Genomic DNA, 17,204 nt, shown 5'->3' with positions numbered 1-17,204 from the left:
TCAGTTAGGTCCCATGACTATTCCCAACTGTTACTGTAGTGGAATGCATACCAATACAGTGGCATGTAAAACTTTAGGCACCCCTGTGACGCGCCCCCTGGGCCAGTGTTGTTGGGGATACCCGGAGCCGGATCAGATGGGGGTTGTAGTCTCCGAGTGGCTGTGACCCGGTCCGTGCCCAGGGTGTCAAGCTCAGTGTGTGGCAGTCCTTATGATGTTACTAGATGTTCTTTTGTGTCGACTACGCCACCCGTTGAATTGCGGTCAATACGGCCGCCGCTGCAGCAGGGTCCGCTGAGGCTGGTGATGTATGTGCAGCTCAGGTATTATAACCCCCAACGGGAGGGGTATAGCCTCAGGGGGTCAGTTGCAGAGGATGGGGGTTGTGATGGTGCAGCGAGGATTGAAATGAGACTCAGAGTCGGGCTGTGCAGTTCAGGGTTTGTTTACTTACTGCAGTTGTTCTGGTCACTCCGGCCTTAAGTGACCACCCGAGCCGTGCTGCGTCCACCAGGTCCTGGACTCAGCCAACCCCCAGGTGATTCTGGAGCGTGGTCCTGAGCTCCCTTTCTGTCCTGTCCTCTTCTCTGGCCTTCCCCACCAGGGATCCACCTATGTCCGGCTCCCTCGGGCCTCTTGGTGGTAAACCCTTGTCTCTGGGTTCCCTGACCCTATTCCTGGCCTGCCTTCCGGGTGGACTTAGTGGGTGATCGTGGCAGATCGGTCCTGCCCACGACCTCCGGTTCCTGGCTAAGGTGTGCTGTAGCCTCTGCCAGCTTGGGATCCGGTACCCTGTTGCCAACTCTTCACCCTCTGGTCTAATTTGGGCTCTTGGAGTTCCTTCTTTCTCCCCCTCTGGGTCTCTCTTTCTCCTCTCTCTCTCTCTCGGCCTTGGAGCTGCTCTTCTCCTCTGCTCTGCTTCTCTGACTCAACTCTGACAGACTGACCTCACTCTGCAACAGACCCTGTCCTAAGATGGTGCCCACCTTATATACTCCCTCTATGTGTGAGCTCAGGTGACCAGCACCCAATGAGCTCCTAGCACTACCCAGACTGCTCCCCCTATCTGCCCCTACACTACTGGGATGTTCCACCCCCCTCCCACTCCAGCCAGGAACAGACACTGTCGTACCTGCACATTTCTCTAGTGGGAGTACCATCGGTCTGTTCCTCGGAAATGGGATGTGTGTAGTGCATGCAGCCTAATGAGCTCAGTTCCACACTCCATCCTTACCCGGGAGTGGAATATCACACCTCAGGCTTGAGGTGTAATACCCCTGTAGCAGCCGAATCCTCAGGGTGCTACACCTGGTCAAAATTACTATTATTGTGAACAGTTAAGCAAGTTGAAGATGAAATGATCTGTAAAAGGGCTACAGTTAAGGATGACACATTTCCTTTGTATTTTAGGCAAAAAATGCATAAATATTGTCATTTTTTACATTTAAAAAAGTACGAAAAGGAAAATGGGCAAAAGTTTCCGCACCCTGCATGGTTAGTACTCAGTAGAACCCACTTTTGCAAACATCATAGCTTGTAAACACTTTTTGTAGCCAGGCAAGTGTCACGAGGATACCGCGACAGAGAGGGGCCAGAAGATTGGGGCATCTGGTTTCATGAACTACTTCACTGATTAAAACTGCTTCACCATCTTATTAAACAGTGCAGGTTTCTTCCTTGCTGGCAGTGCAAGGGTTAATCAGTTCAGTTGATCTCCTGGAGCTCTGCATTCTGGATTGTATCAGCTGTTCAGTGTTGGCCACTCCCCTCTGCTATATATGCTTGCCACTGGCACTTGGGAATTGCCAGTGATAGTTCTTACTGCTTGGTTAGGAGTTGAAGGTGAAATTCAGTGTTTCGAGTTGGCGGTTGGAGAGTTGTTCTGGTGATTTCTGCATGAAGTAAGTTTGTGTCTTCATCCTCATTCTCTCCTATTTGGTTTCACCTTCCTATACCTGACCTGTGTTCCACTCTGTTGTTTGGTGAGTGCATTTTGTATAATTGTAGTTTTCATTTATCCCTGTCTGTCTTCCCTTGTCTGTCTGGTTAGTGTTACCCTATACACTTTGGCCTCACACTTTCCTGGGTGGGGGTGGGAATAGATAAGGGTTAAGAAAGGAGTATAGCACGGTAAGTGACCCCAGCATCTCCACCTTCAGGAGTAATCCAGGGGACAGGGATATGTGGCGCCCCTGAGGGTTCAGTCGCCACAGAGGTACTGCACCTCACCCAGAGGTGTGGCGTCTCCTTTTATCAGGTAAGGAGGGAGTGCTGCCCGGGACCCCAACACCCAAATTCAACACTACACTACTCCAGGCTGGCTGGAAGAGCATTATGCACTTCTTCTGCTGCCCTGTCCCTGTCTGGAGTGGGGGGGGAACCAAAGAGAGGGGGAACCAATAGTGGGTGTGGGTGGAGGATGTAGAATAGGGGAGCACCATTATAGGAGGTATATATAGGGAAGCCATCTTAGTTGGAGGGAGAGTTAAGTTCAGTCAGTGAGTAGTAAGGAGAGGAGGGGAGCAGAGTCTCTTCAGGAGCTCTGCTCCATGACTGGGGCCTAGTAAGAGAGGCCCAGGAGGGGAGCAGAGGAGAAAGGCTCCAGTAACGTAAGAGATCCCAAGGGTACGGCAGGAGCAAGAAGCCACCCGTACGCCCGAGTCTGCCAAGTGTCAGAGGGATCAGGCCGCAAGAAGGGAACCGGTCCCTGGACCAGTCGTGTTACTCCAGGTCTCGGCTGGAAAAACCGGAGGCTTCTGCACTTCCATGGTGCAGTTGCCACAACCTCACCCTAGCTGCTGTGAAGGGCACCAAATAGGTCCGGGAACTCCATGTTACCCAGAGGGACTTCAGAGTACCCGATCGGGACTTTGTGTGGGGAAGCGCAGGACAGGAGGGAGAAGACCCGGCGCGAGAAGGCGGTCTAGTAAGGAACATAAAGAAAGGGTGGTTCCGTCAAGCGCTCCTGATATACTTGAGAAAGTGATGAACCCCTTGTCTGGTAGACGCAGTGCAAAGTGGGAGGCTGACACCCATACAGTGTACCTGAGGAACTTGAACAGAACTGTGAGTAAACTCGGATGACTGCACTCCCCTGCCTCCGTCAGTTATTTCCGCTGCGCCATCTCTCTCTTCTGCACTGCAACGCCCAGCATCACCATCTGCACCTACACTGCCCCGGGGGCCCGCTCTGCCTGTGGGGAGCAGAAACATCCCAGCTGCCATCCCATCACCCCCGGAGGTCTGCAGCAGCGCCGGTAACCGTTACCGGGAACCACAGGTGGCGTCACGAGACAAACTGTACACTAAAACCCCTTTTTCAAGAGAGACCCCAGAGTACGGGCCCGGGAGCCGACTGCCGTGACATCCTAAACAAGGTAAAAGGCCCGGGTACCGAGTCCCCTATATCCCCCTGGGCGAGACAGATAGACTAGGGCACCCCTAGTTTGAGGGATTGGGTAGATGCACACAGTCCCTAGTCACTACGAGACACCAATGACACCAAGAGTCTTTCAATTCTTGTTTGAGGGATTTTCATCCATTCTTTCTTGGAATATTCTTCCAGTTCTTTGAGATTCCTCGGTCGTCTTGCATGTACTGCTATTTTGAGGCCACAGATTTTCAATGATGTTCAGATTAGGGGATTGTGTGTAAAACCTTCAGATTGTGCTTTTTGAGGTAGTCTATTGTGGATTTTGATGTGTGTTTTGGATCATTATTATCCATTTGTAGAAGCCATCCTCTTTTCAATTTCAGCTTTTTTTTTTACAGGTGACGTCATGTTTACATCAAGAACTTGTTAAAATGTTATTGAATCTATTCTTCCCTCTACCCTTAAAATGTTCCCCGTGCCATTGGCTGCAACACAACCCCAAAGCATGATTGATCCACCCACATGCTTAATGGTTGGCTCTTCCATGAAGGCCTAATTTGTGCAGGTGTCTCTCAACAGTAGGGGTGCTAGCAATCCTACGAGCAGCTCTCACTGAAATTTTGCTTGGTCCTTGGTCCTCCAGACCTTATCTTGACCTCTACTATTCCTGGTAACTGCCATTTCTTAATTACATTTCGAACTGTGGAAAGGTCAACTTGAAAACACTTTGCTATCTTCTTATAGCCTTCTCCTGCTTTGTAGGCCTTTGGAAGTTACATTGATGCATCCTCAAACGTTACCAGATTGAAAATCGTGAATGATGCCGCTGAACGCTCCATTGCACTCATGAGTACATTCAGTTTGTCACTGAGCACTAAATAAGACCAGAAACAGTTTATTCTCCAGTGTGTGGAGAAGCAGCGCCATGCCTATCCTGAACCAAATAAAGCATGTTTCGTTAAAAAAAGTGAAACCGTGAAACTACTGTAAAATTGTACATTTACTTTGCTGCCAGACATTCATTACAAATAATTGTAAGTTTTGTGATGATTTAGCCACCAGTAAACAATGTTGCAATGTAACGAAATTTTGTGTATGTTACAATCACAGACTGCATTTTATCAGCAGGACATCGTATCAGTGCTTATCATGCTGAAGCAAACACTTTTCTCCTGATGAACCTTTGACTGAACGGGGAAACGCATTGAGAAAATATAGAGAGAATTGAACATCCCTGATCTGATTAAACACTTGGAAGCCTTTACCTGATGGGGAAACAGAGATCCACGTCATTAAATAAGTTGTTTCCTCATCTATTGTTTTTGGATTTAAATTATGTCATGAACTAATGAATAGTGATTTAAATACCGGGGAGGTCTATATATGTCTTATTTTTTAATAAGGCTTGGCTCATTGTGAAGGCTACATAGGTATTCCTGTGGGGAATATTACTGCAGGGGGTTAGTTATCCCTGATAAAATGCTGCTTTAAGGGAAACTGCAATGCACTTTATACTGTCAGGCCCCCAAATTGGGGAGGCCTGTGAGGCCTTATATGCTGTGTCCTGGAGATATATCCTTTAAAATACCAATTAGGATTATTAATTCCTCGTAGTGAGGTGGATGTATCAACTTAATTAGAGGATCTATGGTGCCCCATTGTTATTATAGAGTGTCCTTTTCTATGCTCTGTGGATAAAAGTGTACTATTCCCTTTATGTATTGTGCTATGGAGATCCTGTCTGGTTACGTCCAATCTTCTGTTATTAGGTGTTCCTGGGTTGTACCAATGGATTTTTAAGACACCCTCACAAAGTGAATATTAACCCCTTAACCCCCGAGGGTGGTTTGCACGTTAATGACCAGGCCAATTTTTACAATTCTGACCACTGTCACTTTATGAGGTAATTACTCTGGAACGCTTCAACGGATGCCCCTGATTCTGAGACTGTTTTTTCGTGACATATTGTACTTCATGATTGTGGTAAAATGTCTTCGATATCACTTGCGTTTATTTGTGAAAAAAACGGAAATTTGGCAAAAATTTTGAAAATTTTGCAATTTTCAAAATTTGAATTTGTATGCCCTTAAATCAGAGAGATATGTCACACAAAAGAGTTAATAAATAACATTTCCCACATGTCTACTTTACATCAGCACAATTTTGGAACCAAAATTTTTTTTTGTTAGGGAGCTATAAGGGTTAAAAGTTGACCAGCAATTTCTCATTTTTCCAACAAAATTTACAAAACCATTTTTTTAGGGACCACATCACATTTGAAGTCACTTTGAGAGGTCTTTATGACAGAAAATACCCAAAAGTGACACCATTCTAAAAACTGCACCCCTCAAGGTGCTCAAAACCACATTCAAGAACTTTATTAACCCTTCAGGTGCTTCACAGGAATTTTTGGAATGTGGAAGAAAAAAATGAACATTTAACTTTTTTCACAAAAATGTTACTTTAGACCCAATTTTTTTTATTTTCACAGGGGTAACAAGAAAAACTGGACCCCAAAATTTGTTGTGCAATTTCCCCTGGGCACGCAGATAACCCATATGTGTGGAAAAAACACTGTTTGGGCGCACGGCAGGGCTCGGAAGGGAAGGAGCGCCATTTGGCTTTTTGATTGTAAAATTTGCTTGAATAATTAGCGGACGCCATGTTGTGTTTGGAGAGCCCCTGTGTGCCCAAACATTGGAGCTCCCCCACAAGTGACCCCATTTTGGAAACTAGACCCCCCAAGGCACCTATCTAGATGCATAGTGAGCACTTGGAACCCCCAGGTGCTTCACAAATTGATTTGTAAAAATGAAAAAGTGTTTTTTTTTTTCACTTTTTCATTGTGCGATCGCGCCCACACAGCCTGTGTGCGCGCGCGATCGCCATGACGTACTAATACGGGTCTGGCTCTTAAGTCACAGGGCACAGACGCGTATTAGTACGTCAAATGTTGTTAAGGGGTTAAGATTGGGGTGATTTATATAAACAGGTTCGGATCACATGCCTATATTTTAGGTCTTTTTCTTGTTACTTAGTATTTGATGTGAGACTCTTAATAGTTTTAAACATCTATATTAAAGGTTATTTTTTAATGGGTATTTATTGTAAAAAGGTTTCTAGGCTACCCACGTTATTTATCGATTTTTATTTAATTGATTTTATGTTACAATCACACCAAAAGGAATTATTCCCTGGGGTGAGACCTAAAAATTTGCACAAACATTTTTTGACTGTCACTAGTGATGAGCTAGCATGATCGTCACTACTTGTTACTCGCCCGATCATCACAGTGCTCGAGATGCTCGGTACTCGGCGAGTATTTTTTTAATGTGCGGACGGGAGCTCGAGTTTCTGCCCCGCATGCTTGGTGCTTTTTAGGCAGCCAATTAACATGCGGGGATTGCCTGATAGTCACTGTAATGCCATAGCCTTGTTGGTAGTGGCATTACAGTGATTGGCTGGCCGCATAGCGTCATCGGGTATATATAAGACCCGGGACCCAATGCTCGTCACAGTCTATCCCGGAAATAGGCAGAGTAGGGAGAGCTTCGGCTGAACGAGGGAGAGAATTTGTGCTCATTTTAGGCAGGGATTCCACACCAGTTGTATTTATTTCATCTGCACCAACAGCCCTTGTAAGGGCTCATTCTGATGAATATTAATACTGCTGTTGGCAGTAGTTAGGCTGAGTTTGTGGAGAATAGTGTAGTACAGGACAGGGTTGATTGGACGTTCTTTCTGCTGCTGGAACTCAGATCAATAGCCCTAGATATCAGGGATAATAATATTCTTTTCCGCTTAATCCTGATCATTTTTGTGAAAGCAATTTAATACACCATTTATTATGGTCCATTTGTTTGTTAACAGCATACAGTCAGACTTGGTTGATTTGAATAGCATTGCTATATAGTGCAAGCAGAGAGGCTTGTCCATCTGGGGTGGTCAAATCTTACTGGGGTAATAATCATGACATTTTGTTGAAGCTGCAAAATATTATACTCTATTTAAAGTGCGCCAGTTGTGCGTTCAAAACATCCATCTAGACTTGGTCGGTAACTAATAGCATTGCTATACTGCTATTGCAGAGAATCTTGTCAATCTAAGGTGGCCAAATTTTACTGCGGTAATAATCGTGACATTTTGTTGAAGCTGCAAAATATTATGCTCCATTTAAAATGCGCTAGTTGTGCATTCAAAACATCCAACCAGACATGGACGCTAACCAATAGCATCGCTATACTGCTATTGCAGAGAATCTTGTCCATCTGAGGTGGTCAAATATTACTGTGGTAATAATCATGAAATATTATACTCCATTTAAAATGGGAAAGGCACGTAGTAAGGGACGGGGAAGTGAACGTGATGTTGATGGTGCACGCAGAGGCCGAGGTGAAACTGTGCCTGCTGTGAGAGCACAACAAGCACCCACATCATGTCGACTTACCTTCCTGTCCCACTTTCTAGGGGGCCACGGGACACCACTCTTGAAGCCAGACCAGTGTGAAAAGTTTGTTGGGTGGATAGCAGGTAATGCTTCCAGTCAGTTTGCCACCACCATCACCCTCTCTTCCACACGGTCGAGTCTCAGTAGCCGTGAGTCTGGACCACATATTCCTCACCCTGATCCTCCTTCCTCCCACCATGCCGAGTGCTCACACACAAGTGATCCCACACTTGGACATTCCGAAGAGCTGTTCACATTTCCATTTATATATTTTGGCCTCTCGCTTGGTCCGCATCAAGCAGGGCAAGAGGAGGTCGCATGTAGCGATGACCAAATATTTGAGCAGCCACAGTCACACAAATGCGACAGTGGGAAAGTGCAATTACTGTCACAAGGATGATGATGAGACACAATTGCCAGCAAGTCAGGAGGAGGCCCAGGGTGCGTATGTGGAAAACAAGGTGGTGGACAATGAAGTCACTGACCCAACCTGGGAAGGTGATATGCATAACAAGGACAGAAGCGCAGAGGGTGAGGGAGGCATAGCACCACAACAGGCAGGAAGAAGCAGTGGGGTGGCCACAGACACAAGGCGATCAATTGTTCCCCAAAATACCAAAACGAGGGAAGTTGCCAGTACAACTGTTAGGTCTTCCCGAGTCTGGCTCTTTTTTAAAGACTGTCAAGTTAACCTAGAAAAGGCCATTTGCAACATCTGCCATGCCAGCATCAGCATGGGTAGCAAAACTACCAGCCTGACCATTACCAACATGCTCAGGCACATGACAGCAAAGCACCCAACTAGTTGGGCTGAATGCCAGGGCCCAGAGACGGTGTCTGCGAGTGACACCACTGCCTGTTCCGCTGTTGTACAAGCATGTCAGTCCCCTGTCCATGACGCAGGCGAAGATGCCTCCCATCCTGCACCTATCATTGCACACTTGCAACCATCACCGTCACCAACCACGTCCATGTCCTTGTCCCAGTGCCGCGTTCAGTTGTCCCTACCCCAGTCCTTGGAACGCAAGCGCAAATACGCAGCCACCCACCCACAGGCCACAATACTAAACTGCTACATTTCTCGACTGCTTGCACGGGAAATGTGGCCTTTTAGGTTCTTGGAGACAGATACTTTCCGCAACCTCATGGCGGTGGCAGTCCCTCAGTACTTGGTTCCCAGCCGCCACTATTTCTCCCGGTGTGCCGTCCCTGCCTTACACAAGCACGTGTCCCAAACATTACCTGTGTCCTCACCAATGCAGTTACTTGGAAGGTCCACCTAACTACACATGGACAAGTGCTTGTAGCCAGGGATCGTACATTTAACTGACAGCATACTGGGTTAATATTGCGGAAGTCGGGACCCAGTCAGATCCTGGGATGGAACACGTCCTCCCAACGCCGAGGATTGCGGGCCATGGGTCAATTAGGGTTGCCCCACATTCTACTGCTCCTGCACCTCGTCCTCCTCCTCTTCAGCCTCCATCTCCGAAATGACCACATCAGTGGCAAGCTGGAAGCACTGCAGCACTGCCTCGGCCAAGCGGCAAGATGGAGCAAGGAACTATACACAATGATGCTACACAGTCCAGCCAGCATCTCATCTCAATGCAGATTGAGGAGGAGGAGGAACAAGAGCTGGTTTCCTCCAGACTTTACTACCCACACCACATACCGTCTGTTCAGATGGCCTGAAGAGGGGGAAGATGAGGAGGAGGATCAGGGGGAGGATAAGGAGGAGAACATGGACAGTTGTCTTCTTGGTGGGGACAGGAAAGTCTTGGCTGTTGGCAGTCTGGCACACATGGCTGAGTTTATGTTCCGCTGCCTTTCCCGTGTTTCCACATTTCATGACACCTTGCACACAGTCTAGGCACTCTGTGCCAGAGGCAGCAAAACAACCCCTAAATATTTTTGAACTGCCACCATATTTGACTGTAAGTATGGTGTTCTTTTATTTGTAGGCCTCATTGCATTTACAGTAAACAGTTTAATGATGTGCGGTACTTAAAAGCTCTATATTCGTCTCATCTGTCCTCAAGACGCCTGCTGGCCCTTTAAAATAGTGGAGGCTGCCTGCTTGACATTTACGTTTCAAACTCTACAGAATATATACAAAAAAGAAAATTTGACCACCTCAGATGGATATGTTATATTGCAGTAGCAATATACAGCTATGCAAAGCATAGCCGGCTGATGGCCCTCGAACAATAATGAAAGCCGACTGCTGGCCCTTTAACAATAGTAAGGGCCACCTGATGGCCTGTAAAAATAGGCTTTGTGACTTTCAAAGTCCCTCTTACATATCATGTCTCACACACCACATGGCCAGATAAGGTAGTAAAATATTAAAATTACATTTATTAATGAATGTATTTTTCACTGTTGAAAGCAATGCAAAAGTGCAAAAATGCATCAAAAACACTACATGTGAACATAGCCCAAGGTGGAGGAGCATTTTTGTTTTTGGTTATTTATTTTGCCTTATATACAAGTCATTATCCTGGAAAGAATGTTTCTTAACATTTTCTCCAGGAAAATCCATTTTAGCTTTGCTTTGGTATATTTTATTGTCAGTCCGTAAAAGTGGCATAATACTCTGACAACATTGTTCACAGCAGTGACATAGGATTCAGAGATGCTTCCAGGGGTCCTCCCCATGCTATTCCCATGTCATTTCAGCACTGTTTCCATCAATTTGAAAAAATTTTAGGCCCCCTCCAGACCTCCTGAGGGGGGCGCTGGAAAAATGCACGAGTTTCCTATTGATTTACATTGTACTCGTTACTTGGGTCAAGCACCTGAGCATTACGATTTACTCGACCCGAGTTTTGAGTACCCGAGAATTTTAGTGTTCACTCATCACTAATGGAGAGGCATCTATAAGACACCTATTTCGTGGGAGAGAACTTGGGACAGGTGAGGGATATTGTTTTTTATTTTTGTTTTCTTACAGGAGACGAGGGCATCGGGGATTAGGTGTAAGATGAGTATAACCGTGTTTGTTATATTTAAATAAAAAAGTAAAACTGTGTGTGTTTTATTTCAAATAAAATAATTTATTCTGGGTGTTTGTCTTTATTTACAATATAACTATAAGATTAGTAATGGAGAGGCGTCTTATAGACGCCTCTCCATTACTAAACCCGTGGGGTTGATGTCACCGGACAATACAAAGGTGGCATGAACCCCACAAATATTACCCCACTTGCTATGGATGCATATATATAGATAGATAGATATGTGATAGATAGATAGATATGTGATAGAAATACAGTATGTGAGTGAGATATATAATCATTGCTCTGTGTCTGTAGCTTACTGTACATGTAATTTTTAAATAAATGATTTAATTTCAAAGCTTTTTACCGTGGGTCACCGTGACAGCTGCGAGATCACGCTGACATCTGACAGCGTGATCCTGCAGCGCTGTGACTGGTGGTAACTAAGTTACAGTAGATCAAAGCCCATGTTTCCCACTCTGTCACGCAGATGACAGCGTGGGAAACTACTGATCTTTGGGTTCGCGTTCGGACTCGGGTGCCAGAACATGAACCTTTTTTTTGATGTTTGGGTTTAGTCTACGAACCCGAACACGTTAGCTCATCTCTAATGATGGCATGACCACTTATACACGATTTTCATACTTGCAGTCATGATCCATCTAGTTTCTCTTCCTACTTCTTTCAATGAAGCAGGCTGCAGTTTTTAACTGAACATTGAGACGATTAGAAAGAGTAGCTAGTCGGCACATGACTGTAAGGATGCAAGTCACATACTGTATGAGAATTCACATGATGACTACTCAAACCACTTAAGCTGTGCATAGGAAGGGGCGCCAAACTAAATTTTTGCCTGGGGTGCAGGAAAACCTAGATTCGCCTCTGGTTTTATTCATTTAAACCTTTGCCATTTCCTGGATTTCTGGTGGTTCTCTCACTGATTGACAACTTTCATTGTATAAGTGTGCATACAGAGAAAGATAGCTGTCAATCACTGATAAAACTGCACATAGGACCAAAAATTCTAGAATGTGCAGGTTGGACAGCAGGACATTTAGCAAATATCAGGAAGCATACTGTGTAATTTTCATTGTGGTTGCATTTCTATTATTTGCCTCTGGGTGTCACTGTCTGACTTCATTTGAAATTATTGATCCTTTGCTGTTACGAAATTTATGACATAAGTACATTCCGTCTTCTACAGATCTAATACATGGTAAAGACAATATAAATATATGCATTACGTATAATATTCATTAAGTGAGATCAGCAGCATTTAGGCTTATGAATAAGACTAATTCTTCTCTGAAAACTTGGTATTGGTTAAAGCAATTATTAATGATCAAGAGAGGTATATAATAGAAAATCTATTTGCTGTTATTTATATTTACAGTGATTATCTAAGTTATTTCCTGAAAATATACATTTATTTATTAATACTTCACTGTATTGTGATTCGGTCATAAGGTCATCATCTTCATTGAATGCATTGAATTTCAAGTTTTTACATCTTTTTTACACTAGACAAAAAGGAAAACGATTTTACAAAGGACCATTGGCTCCTTCTATGGTGATATATTGTATTGGTTTTATTACTGTAGTTCTTGTATAGTGGTAGCATACACTGATCCATAATGGAAAGTCAATGTATGTCACTGACCATGTTTTTAGGTGTTTGTTTTATTTTTACCATCCTTTTTTGTGTTGATGATGTGGCTTGAATATTTGAGGAAATGATGAGGGGTGTGGTCAACTAAACCAAACTTTGCTCAGATAGTATTGTATGTGGTTTGGTTAGGTTTTCTTTGTCAGTGGTGATTTTTAGCTCCAGTTCAGCCTTGAATCTCAATGTACTTTAGACTTCCCTTCATCACGGGAGAGACTGTATAAATAAGAATATTGCTGCATCAGCCTTAGCATCTGCTACATTTTCCAGATCCCAAGGGGCCGTTCAAATGTATTAATTCTTTTCCTTTTGTGCGTAAAAACTAGGTGATAACTTTCTGGTATTTGGTAAGTTTATGAAAATTATACGGATCAATACTCATTCTTGACTTGGAGCATGGCCGGCTTGATAAACCAGAGCAGCGATTCTCAACCTGTGACCAAAGGGTGTATCTCCCGCATCCTCAGGAGTAGTGATGAGCGAGCACTAAAATGCTCGGGTACTCGTTACTCGGGTCCAGCAAATTGTAATGCTCGGGTGCTGGACCCGAGTAACGAGAATAATGTAAGTCAATGGGACCCCCCAGAGGTCTGGAAGGGGTCTAAAAATTGGTCAAATCGATGGAAACAGCACTGAAATGGCATGGGGACAGCATGGGGAAGACCCCTAAAAGCATCTCTGAATCCTAGGTCGCTGCTGTGAACAATGTTGTCAGAGTATTATGCCACTTTTACGGAGTGACAATAAAACATACAAAGATGACGATAAAATGGATTTTCCTGGAAAAAATGTTAAGAAACATTCTTTCCAGGGTAATGACTTCTATATAAGGCAAAATAAATAACAGGAAAAAAATGTTCCTCTACACCTTGGGCCATGTTCACACGTAGTGTTTTTGCAGCGTTTTTGCACGTTCGCATTGCTTTCAATGGTGAAAAATACATTTACCAGTAAGTGTAATTGTAACATTTTACTACCTTATCTGGCCATGTGGTGTGTGAGACATGATCGCACACATCCTGTTTCATTTATGAAGGAGGGACTCTGAAAGTCACAAAGCCTATTTTTACAGGGCCATCAGGCGGCCCTCACTATTTGTAGATGACCATCAGGCGGCCCTTACTATTGTTAGAGGGCCAGCGGCCAGCTATGTTTTGCATAGCCTCAAATTGCTACTGCAATATAATTTATCCATATGAGGTGGGCAAATTTTATTTTTCGTATTAATACTGTAAAGTTTGAAACTTGGAGGGCCAGAAGGCGGCCCTCATAATTTATAGAGTGCCAGCAGGCGGCCTCCACTATTTTTAGAGGGCGAGCAGGCGTCTTGGAAACAGATGAGACCAAGATGGAGCTTTTTGGAAAAGCACATCATTCAACTTTTTACTGTAAATCGAATGAGGCCTACAAATAAAATAACACAGTACTTACAGTCAAATATGGTGGAGGTTCAAAGATATTTAGGGGTTGTTTTGCTGCCTCTGGCACAGGGTGTCTTGACTGTGTGCAAGGCATCATGAAATGTGAAGAGTCCCAAAGGATTTTGGGTAGCAATGTAGTGCCCAGTGTCAGAAAGCTGGGTTTGCATCCTAGGTCATGGGTCTTCCAGCAGGGCAATGACCCCAAACATAGAGGTAGGCCTCTAAAAATTGTTCCTACAGGCATCATAAACACAGTTAATGTGTGTGTTGCATGATGGTCAGCCTGTTAATATGGTGGTGGAGGATGAGGAGGAGGACGACATAAAATAAATTAAATTCTGAAGCGTATACTCATGTCTGAGTTTGAAGGGGTGCATGGGAATAGACCAGAAAAAAAACACTCTATTTGAGTTTATGTTCCTCTGCTGTCATCCGATGGTGTTGAGAAGTCTGGCCCAATCCAGCCTTTGTTCATTCTGATAAGAGTCAGCCTGTTAGCATTTTCAGTTGACAGGCGGATGCGCCTATCAGTTATAATACCCCCGGCGGCACTAAAAACTTGATCCGACAAAATGCTAGCAGCAGGGCAGGCCAGGATCTCCAAGGCGTAGAGAGACCGTTCATGCCACGTGTCAAACAAACTGTGACCTCTGCCGCCAGCGTTGTCAAATGGGAATTTTTTTTAATAATTCTTCAACAAGGGCCTTCTGGTACTGGAACATTTTATTAGACCTCTCCGCCACGGGAAGGAGAGATAGAAAGTTCTCCTTGTAACGTGGGTCTAGAAGTGTGATCACCCAGTAATTACTGTTGCCCAAAATGAGTACAACGCGAGTTTCACAGGAAAGGCAGCAGAACATAAACTCAGCCATGTGTGCCAGACTGCCAACAGCCAAGACTTCCCTGTCCCCACCAAGAGGATGACTGTCCATGTTCTCCTCCTCATCCTCCCTTTCCTCCCCCTCTTTAGGCCATCCATGCTGGACTGACGGTATGAATGTGAGGGGGGGGGGTAATACCGTCTGGAGCGCAGGAAATCAGCTCCTGTTCCTCCTCCTCATTATCACCCAATCCACGTTGAAATGAGATGAAGCTGGGCTCTGTAGCATCATCCTGTATAGTTCCTTGCTCCATCTCATCGTGCTCCGCCTGCAATACCTCCTCTTTAATTGTGAGCAGTGAGCGTTTTAGTAGACAGAGAAGTGGGATGGTGATGCTAATTATGGCGTCATCACCCCTCACCATATTTGTGGAGTCCTGAACCACACAGATGTCAGACTCATCAGCTCTTATGTGCAAAGGCAGCCCTCTGCTGCTCACAAATCCTTGCCAATATATGCAACGTAGAGTTCCAATGCATGGCGACATCGCACACCAGTCAGTGAGCTGGAAGCTGCAAACACTGCTGAACCACTGCCAGGGCGGCGGAATCTGTAGCTGACTTTCAGAAATGGGCACACAAGCGGCATACTTTCACAATCAGCTCAGACAGATTTGGATAGGTTTTGAGAAACCGCTTAACCACTAAGTTGAGCACATGGGCCAGGCATGGTACATGTGCGAGGTTATCAAGCTTCAGAGCTGCCACCAGGTTCCGGCCATGGTCACACATGAACATGCCTGGTTGTAGGTTCAGGTGTGAGAGCCACAGATCTGCCTGCTCTGTTACAGCTTTCAACAATTCTGCAGCAGTGTGCGGTTTGTCACCTAAGCAGATTAGCTTCAGCAGAGCCTGTTGTCATTTGGCCAAGGCAGTGCTGCAGTGCTTCCAGTTTGCAACTGATGTGGTCGTTTCGGAGATGGAGGCTGAAGAGGAGGAGGAGAATGTGGGGGCAACCCTGATTTAACCAGGGCCCGCAATCCTCGGCGTAAGTAGGACGTGTTTCGTCCCAGGGTCTGACTGGGTCACGGCTTTCACAATATTCATCCAGTTTGCTGTCAGTGAAATGTACCATCCTTGGACACAAGCACTTGTACACGTGTCCGTGGTTAGATGGACCTTCCCAGTAACTGCGTTGGTGAGGGCACGGGTAATGTTCTGGGACAAGTGCTTGTATAAGGCAGGAGAAATAGTGGTGGCTGGTGATCGAGTACCGAGGGACAGCCGCCGCTATGAGATTGCAGAAAGCTTCCGTCTACACAAGCCTAAAAGGAAACATTTCCAGTGCAAGAAGTCTGGAAATGTGGCAGTTTAGTATTGTGGCCTGTGGGTGGGTGGTTGCATATATACTTGCACTTGTGTTCCAAGGACTGGAGTAGGGACAACTGAGCGCTGCACTGGGACAAGGACGTGGACAAGGTTGCTGACGATGGCGGTTGCAAGTGTGCAATGACAGGTGCAGGGTAAGAGGCATCTCCTGCATCATGGACAGGGGATTGGCATGCTCGCACAATAGTGGAACAGGCAGTGGTGTCACCCGCATACACTATCTCTGGACCTTGGCCCAATTTGTCGGGTGCTCGTCTTCCGCGTATGCACCCTGGTCCTCCTCCTCCTGACTTTCTGGCAATTGTGTCTCATCATCATCCACCTCTTGTGACAGTAATTGCACTTTCCCATTGTTGCCTTCATGTGACCATGGCTGCTCAAATATTTGGACATCGCTTCATGCTTTCTCCTCATGCCCTGCTTGAAGTGGACCGAGCGTAGCTCCCTAGAAAGTGGGACATGAAGGTAGGTTGACATGATGTGAGTGCTTATTGTGCTTCCTCAGCACGCACAGTTTCATCTTGTCCATCGCCTCGGCCTCTGCATGCACCATCAGCATCACATCCACTTCCCCATCCCTTCCCACGCGGATTGCCCATTTTAAATGGAGTATAATATTTGTCAGCTTCCTAAAAATGTCACGATTATTACCGCAGTAATATTTGATCACCTCTGATTACCAAGTTTTCAGGCAGTGGCGGTATAGTGATGCTATTGGACAGCGAACAAGTGTGTATATGTTTTAACTGCACAACTGGCACACTTTAAATGGAGTATAATATTTGGCATCTTCCCAAAAATGTCACGATTATTACCGCAGTAATATTTTATCACCTCTGATGACCAAGTTTTTAGGCAGTGGCGGTATAGCGATGCTATTGGTCAGCGGACAAGTATGTATATGTTTTGAAAGCACAACTAGCACACTTTAAAAAGAGCATAATATTTGGCAGCTTCCCAAAAATGTCACAGTTATTACCACAGTAATATTTGATCACTTCTGATGACCAAGTTTTTAGGCAGTGGTAGTATAGCGATGCTATTGGTCAGCAGCCAAGTGTATATGTTTTGAATGCACAACTGGCA

Source organism: Phyllobates terribilis, unplaced genomic scaffold (genome assembly GCF_046119375.1).
Source record: "Phyllobates terribilis strain yellow unplaced genomic scaffold, ASM4611937v1 Scaffold_4__5_contigs__length_816908805, whole genome shotgun sequence".
Classification (NCBI taxonomy): Eukaryota; Metazoa; Chordata; class Amphibia; order Anura; family Dendrobatidae; genus Phyllobates; species Phyllobates terribilis.
Note: the sequence above shows the minus strand (reverse complement) of the source record.